Genomic DNA, 7,931 nt, shown 5'->3' with positions numbered 1-7,931 from the left:
TCATTAAGATTAAAAATTTACTTCTCAGTTATACTAGCTTTATTTCAAGTGCTCAATAGCCACAGATGGTTAGTGGCTACCAATTGGACAGTTCAGATATAGAACATTTCTTTCATCACAGAAAGTTCTTTGGGGGCACTTGAACATGCAGATGTGTAGCTGTAAACAACACAGTTATCTTCTCAATAAGGTAGACATTTAACAATAATTATGTTCTCAAATGTTATCTTTGGTTTGAACCAGGGCACTGTATTCCCTCTTTGATCTTAAATATGTTTTCAGTGCCCTCAACTAAGGGTTAAAGAGAGGATAATTTCATAATTAAAGTCTTTGATAAACCCAATGAAGCTCTCTATATTGGGAAGCACTAATTCCTTGATCTGTTTCTTTTATAAAAATGCTTTAAATACCCTTATTTAATACCAGATAAATCCTTGCCACTCAAAGCAGCATAGCTCCACCTGGGAACTCATTAGAAATGTAGACTTTTTGGGCTCCACCCCAGCCCTGCTGAATTCCAGTTTGCATTTTAACAAGATCCCCCAGTATTCACCTGCACACTGAAGCTTAAGTCCTGCTATAGATTTCTTTCTAAAAATGGTCCTTCCTAACCTTGAATAGAGCTGTTGTTCTTCAGACTTTTGTATAAAAGTCAAATATTCCCCCCATTATTTTCAACCCTTTTACCTGGTCCCCCAAAGAGGGTTTTGGTTTTTTTTTTTCCAAAGAGGGTTTTTGTTCTTGATTCCTTTTAGCCTCTTCCTTCTGGTCTGGGATTTAGACCACTCAGCGCCTTATCTCTGCTTCTGTTTGGATTAAGCCTACCATGAATTCTGAGCTCTTCGCAGTGCTGGGACTCTGTGATAGAGGAACATGCCCTTGAGAGCTGCTCTTTTCCTTCTCCATCCTTGTTTCCTTCTTCTCTCAAATCTTCCTAAAAACATTCTTTTTTTTCAACTCTCTGCTTCTTAGCTGAAGTTTCCCTTCTCTTCTCACTCTGCAACATTGCACTTTAATTGGGATTTGTCACACTTTGCTAGGCATGTGTGAACCCTGGTAGTTTTACACAACCCACTCAGGGAGTCTTAAAACTTTGTAATTTGTCCTAACTTCTCCTTGCTCTACTATAATGTCAGAACAAACTTAAGATCCTATGTTTACATGTAACAGTGGCCCTTCCAGCCCCCCACCTGTGTTGGCAGTGTGCCTCTGTGTGTGTGTGTGTGTGTGTGTGCACATATATAATATATAGTTTAATAGTTATGATTCATAGACTGTAGAAGGTTAGGTGATAGTGACAGAAGGAAAGCTATAGATGAAATGTCAGTATTAGAGGGAAAAGATAGTATTTTTATTATCTGCTTTGTGTAATATCTTATGTTCTCTAAATACTTCCTTTTGGTTTTCCATGTCTTCCTAGATATATTTGTGAGGAATTTGGAGAGCAATAAAAAGGTCATCGCAATGGTCTACATAAGAAAATAGGGTACTGGTCAGGGGCTAGAGAGAAGAGAATGGATACGAATATTGGGTTGGCCAAAAAGTTCATTGCGGTTTTCCCATAACAGCATTCAGAAACCCTAACGAACATTTTAGCCCAAACTGATACCTGTAAGAAACAGAATATTCAAGATTACTTTAAGTTCTGGGAGTGAATTTTTTTTTTTTTCATAAAGTTGCATTCTAACTAGGGAGACATGGAAAATCAAAAGGAAGCATCTAGAAAATACAAGAGAAAATGTTATATGAGAAAATGTCATGGCAGGTAATAAAAATGCTGTTGTTTACCTCTCATGACACTAGCCTTATTAGCATCCACAAATTTGTCCGTTTTGGAATCCTATGATAATACCTTTAGTATCTTTGATAAAATCTAGAGTATACACCATATTGAAAAATGCTGTGTTTAAAAGTCATTAGATGCTGAAAACTTCGGTTCCAGTGATATCTGCCCAGTCCTTACATTACTAGAGAGAGATGCTTTCATTCTCCATAAGATTTAAAATCCTAAAAAGACACTGACTTTCGTTCATACTAGAGAATGCCACCCTCAGCTCTAATGCTGTTTATCAGGAAGCCCTAAAACACTTCACACCCTTATTATCTTCTGGGTCTTAGCCAATCTTTGTTTATTTCAAGTTTCCTTCCTTTGTTGGATCATACCAGTCTTCCTTCTGGGTGCCCTGCCAAGCTGTGCCAAGTACTTTGAACAGTCTCTCTTTAGTAACTTATTGTCCTGGTTTATTTTAAGTATATCCCCTGATAGTTTTCATAGAGCTTTTTAGAATTGACTTGGTAAAATAAAATTGTTTTCTACAATCCTACATTATTTGATCTAGTCTACATCAAAGAAATATAGTTATTCTTGATAGTCCCATGACATTATTAACTCTGTATATCTGTTTAATATCTATATTTAGTTATCCATCATTTCCAAGTTTGTATGAAACCTCAATATTCATAAGTATCAAATTACTTTTGTATAATAACATGTGGGCTGTCTGATAGGTGTTTATCAAATATTTTACATGGTGTTAGTAATTTATTACTCCAAAAGGACAAGTTTTAATTTATATTTTAAATTTTTATCTCTGGAGCGCCTATCCAGTCAAATGTATAAATGACATTAGAGGTTGTGTCAAGCTTTCATTCAGATTCACAAATTCTATTTATGTATAATTCCAGTTTATTTTATACTTTTCATATATCTACATGTCAAATTTCCTTGGCAATCACTTGAAATGTAATTCATTTAATTCTAACAATAATCATTTCTTGATTTTTTTTAATTCTTTTTCTTCGCCTTCACTTCTAATATTGATCTTCTTTTATAAAACCAAAAGTACTCAGTAAGGGATAGAGAGAGACACTTCAGAAAACCTGTCATCAAAATTCATTACAGAGTGGTGTTAAGTCCACCTCTCAAAAAATAATCCATCTTTGATAAGTGCACAAAAGATATCTATATTAGAAGTATTCATTAATTGATCAATTAATTTATATACCAGGCAAAGTACTAGAGATGAAATTAAAGCAGTCCTTGACTTCAAAGAATTCATGTCTGGTGAAGATAAGATGTAAGTTAGTAAATCACCATGGTGAGTGCTGTAAGAGCTATGAACAAAGTGCTACAGGAACAACTGGTTTTTCTTTACTTAAAATGGAGAACTCACAGTAGATGAGTATTTAGGGGAGAAAAATCAGTTTTCTCCTTTTGTGTAGGGAAAAGCAATTCTTCCCTTCTGTGTTTCTCTTCTATGTGTCTCTGTTACTTTTACACAGATCACTTCACTTTCAATATTGTGGTTTTCCCCCACACAAATGATACAAGCTTCACGTCCTACAATTTAACTCAGTTCTGCCACCATCTGCCTGAAGGTAGCATCAGATTTCACAGGTGAAGGCCTCAGCCCCATAAGACTTCCCCCTCAACTGCATATGTCAGTTGCAAGCCCAGGTAATAGCCTATAGATGGGAGATTCCAAAGGGCCACTCATCAGGTTTACGTTGCTAGAGCGGCTCTCCGAATTAAGGAAATATTTACTCATACCAGTTTATCATGGGCTTCCCTGGTGGCTCAGATGGTAAAGAATCCATCTGCAATGCAGGAGATGCAAGAGAAGCAGGTATGATCCCTGGGTCACAAGATTCCCTGGAGAAGAAATGGTTATCCACTCCAGTCTTCTTGCCTCGAGAATTCCATGGACAGAGGAGCCTGGCGGGCTACAGTCCATAGGATTGCAAAGGGTCACACACGACTGAGCTACTAAGCACAACAGATTATTATAAAAAGATATGATCAAGGATACAGAAGAATATCTAGATAGAAGGGATATGTAGAGCAAGGTATAGGGAAAAGGGTGGAGATTCCATGTGTTCACCAAACCAGAAACTCTCTGAACTCCCTGCTATTGGGATTTTATGGAGGCTTTCTCACATAGGCATGATCAATATTTAAGTCAGTTTCTACCTTCTTCCCCTCTCCAGAAGATAGAGGATGGGGCCAAAAATTCCAAGCTTCTAATCATGACTTGTCCCTGATTCAGGAGCTATCCAGGAACCTACTGAGAGTCACCTTATTAGAATAAAAGATGCTCCCAGAGCTTTTATCACATAGGAATTTACAAAAGTTTTAGGAGGTCTGTGTCAGGGACAGAGGCCAAAGACAAACGCTGGAACAAGAGATCATTCTAGGGTTCTTATTATTTAGGAAATTACAAGGGTTTTAGAGCTCTGTGCTAGGAACCAAGGACAGAGACCAATATATATCTAATCTATGTAGATCTGTCTGTCTGTCTATCCATCTATCATGTTTTTTTACCTATTTATGTCACATTGAGTTACTATAAAACATTATTTTGAAACATAAGCAAGAACAATGAAATGAAAAACCATTCCCCAAAATGTCTTTCAGTTCAGTTCAGTTCAGTTGCTCAGTCGTGTCCGACTCTTTGCGACCCCATGAATCACAGCACGCCAGGCCTCCCTGTCCATCACCAGCTCCCGGAGTTCACTCAGACTCACGTCCATCAAGTCTGTGATGCCATCCAGCCATCTCATCCTCTGTCATCCCCTTCTCCTCCTGCCCCCAATGCCTCCCAGCATCAGAGTCTTTTCCAATGAGTCAACTCTTCGCATGTGGTGTCCAAAGTACTGGAGCTTCAGCTTTAGCATCATTCCATCCAAAGAAATCCCAGGGTTGATCTCCTTCAGAATGGACTGGTTGGATCTCCTTGCAGTCCAAGGGACTGTCAAGAGTCTTCTCCAACACCACAGTTCAAATGCATCAATTCTTCGGCGCTCAGCCTTCTTCACAGTCCAACTCTCACATCCATACACGACCACAGGAAAAACCATAGCCTTGACTAGGCGGACCTTAGTCAGCAAAGTAATGTCTCTGCTTTTGAATATACTATCTAAGTTGGTCATAACTTTTCTTCCAAGGAGTAAGTGTCTTTTAATTTCATGGCTGCGGTCACCATCTGCAGTGATTTACATGTGTTCAAGGAGAATGTGAAAAGGAAAAAAAAATGCTAATGTATTTTATTTGTAAAATTTCTACCTTCAAAGGGACAATTGGAGCTAAGAGAGACTTGATACATGTTTGGTTCTTTTTTTATATGACAGCAAGGTCAATGCTGAAGATGAAGCCCCCAGAGGATAAAGCTCTTACAGTCACTCCCCAAATTTCAGCCTATTTAAATATTTTACCCATTTCACTGATACCTACCTTCACTTTCTCTGGAGCATGTTTGTTGGATACCACCCCGTGACCTAATGGGTATTTATGTAGCTGGCTTGTTTGTTTTCAATGATGTTTTCTGGCAGTTATTTATTGTTTAGGTCCTTTCGGTTTATTTCAGCAATCTACTAAATATTCCGAGAAAATGATCTTTTACATAATGTACTTTGTTTTGATTCCCAACTCAAGAACTGCCTGTGCCTGCTTTTTGTGTACTAAATGCCCAAGGCCGCTTCTCATAGTTTTCACTGAGCCTTCCATTTTTCTCATCTTTTCTGAATGCATGCAATTACTCTATACTGACATTTTTTTGTTGTATTTATTTTATTCCAGAATGTTCTTAGATTCCTATATATCACGTTAAGACAACGGGAGCTTTACTTTCTAAGATTTCTTTTTATCTTCTCTAAATGTCTAGTAGTGTACCCTCAACAGTGTTGACAGAAGTTACTCACTGCCTCTTCAGAATTTGAAGGGAGCTCACGTGAAGCTGGGTGATCATGCACCATGTGCAATTCAGAGCTGTGCATTTACACGGTACAAAACAATATCAAAATGAGGAAATCCAAAGACTTAACCAACTACCTCAAGTTAAATATATCAGAGTTGAAAGTTTATATAGACTTTTCCATATATCATCACAGTAAAAAAGTGCAAAGACAAAATACTAAGCTACCTTTTTTGGTTCAGTTTTAAATTAATTAAAACAGGTGCTCTTATAAAAACTTAGAACTCTAAGTAGTACAAAAGTAAAAGTGAGGACTCCAATCCCACTTACCTAAAGCTAACCACGATTAACAGTTTAGAATATATAATTTCAGGTCCTTTTCTATGTATTTATTGACATATTCATATAATAAAGCAGGTTTTACATATTATTCTACTCCCTTTTTAACATGTCAGTATATTTTCAGCAGTAAGAGTTCATTCCTATAAATGGTTATATGGTATAATGTGAGTATACTATAATTTGGGCTTCTCTGGTGGCTCAGTTGATAAAAAAATCTGCCTACAGTGCAGAAGACCTGGGTTTGATCCCTGGGTCAGGAAGATCCCGACAGAGAAGGGAATGGCTACCCACTCCAGTATTTTTACCTGTGAAATCCCATGGACAGAGGAGCCTGGCAGGGTACAGTCCATGGGGTCTTGAAGAGTTGGACCCAACTGAGTGACTAACACTTTCACACTATAATTTATGTTTCTGTCTATAAATGGATATCAGTCGTAAATTGTTTGCAGATTTTGATTTTTCTCTTAGAAGCAATCCTTTAATAAACACCCTCATACAATTATCTTTTAGCTTAAAATTGAAGATTTCTCTTGGATTTATATTAGTGAAATTACAAGGTCAAAGAGAATAAACATTTTAAATAGTGAAAGATAATACCAAATTGTCTTCCAAAAACTGTTACCTTTTTTTTAACTTTCTATTTTATGTTGTAATATAGCCAATTAACAATGTTATGCTTGTTTCAGGTGAACAGCAAGGGGACTTAGCCACATGTGTATGCATTCTCCCCAAACTCCTCTCCCTTCTAGGCTGCCACATAACACTGAGCAGTTTCCCTATGTTACACAGTAGGATCTTACTGGTTATGCATTTTAAATATAGCAGTGTTTACGTGTTGATCCCAAGCTCCCTAACACAGTTCCATATTTTTAATCAATTATTTTCTCACCAATAGTGTATGAGAGTACCCTTTTCTCTATACTCTCACTCAAAGTGGGTTTTTTTTTTTTTTCAAGTATTGAATTTGTTACAGTATTGCTTCTGTTGTTTGTTCTGGTTCTGGGCCACGAGACAAGTGGGATCTTAGCTTTCCAACCGGGGATGGAACCCAGAGCCGCTGCACTGGAAGTCCCAACCACTGGACCATCAGGGCGGTCCCTCAAAGTGTTTAGTAACAATCTCTTTTAGTTTTTATCAGTCTAGTACACCCAACATCTTATTGCTGTTTTATTTTATATTTCCCTAATCATGAGGCTTAATTTTATTCATGTTTCTTCTTCAGTGAATTTCCTAGTCCAATTGTTTCTCATTAATTTCTATATGCCTCAATTTCCTTAGCTGTTCCCCTTTTTAGGTGAATATTGTTGTGAATTAACTGTTATGAAAATCTTCATTTATTAAACATTATTTTGAATGGGTCACTGTCTTTTCTAAGAAAAATAGACTAAAAAAAAATAGAAGTACAGCTGACTCTTGAACAATGCTGGGGTTAGGGACTCCAACCCATACAGTAGACAATCCACTTATAACTTCACAGTCAGTTCTCATATTGAAAGTTCCACATTCACAGGTTCAATCAACCTGATTGTGTGGTACTGTAGTATTTCTCATTGAAAAAAAAATCCACTTATAAGTGGATTGACACAGTGCAAACCTGTGGTGTTCAAGATTCAGATAAAGCTTTTCAAATTTTTCTTTCCTGTATTTGATAGTCTATTTTTAATTATGTACTTTTAAACTTTGCTTTATCTCGACTCACACAGCAGCACCATAGATGCTGTATTTCGACTAGCAATAACAATACATATACTTCAAGGAGAACTACATATGTTCCATTAGTATAAAATGCATTTCTGTCCATATTGTTCCCTTCGCACAGTTTCCCCAGCCAAAGATATTAAATAAAATCAGCATTATTTCAAAAGGTATTATGAAACAGATACCTAACTTTCTCCTCTA

This window comes from Ovis aries, chromosome 7 (genome assembly GCF_016772045.2).
Source record: "Ovis aries strain OAR_USU_Benz2616 breed Rambouillet chromosome 7, ARS-UI_Ramb_v3.0, whole genome shotgun sequence".
Taxonomy (NCBI): Eukaryota; Metazoa; Chordata; class Mammalia; order Artiodactyla; family Bovidae; genus Ovis; species Ovis aries.
Note: the sequence above shows the minus strand (reverse complement) of the source record.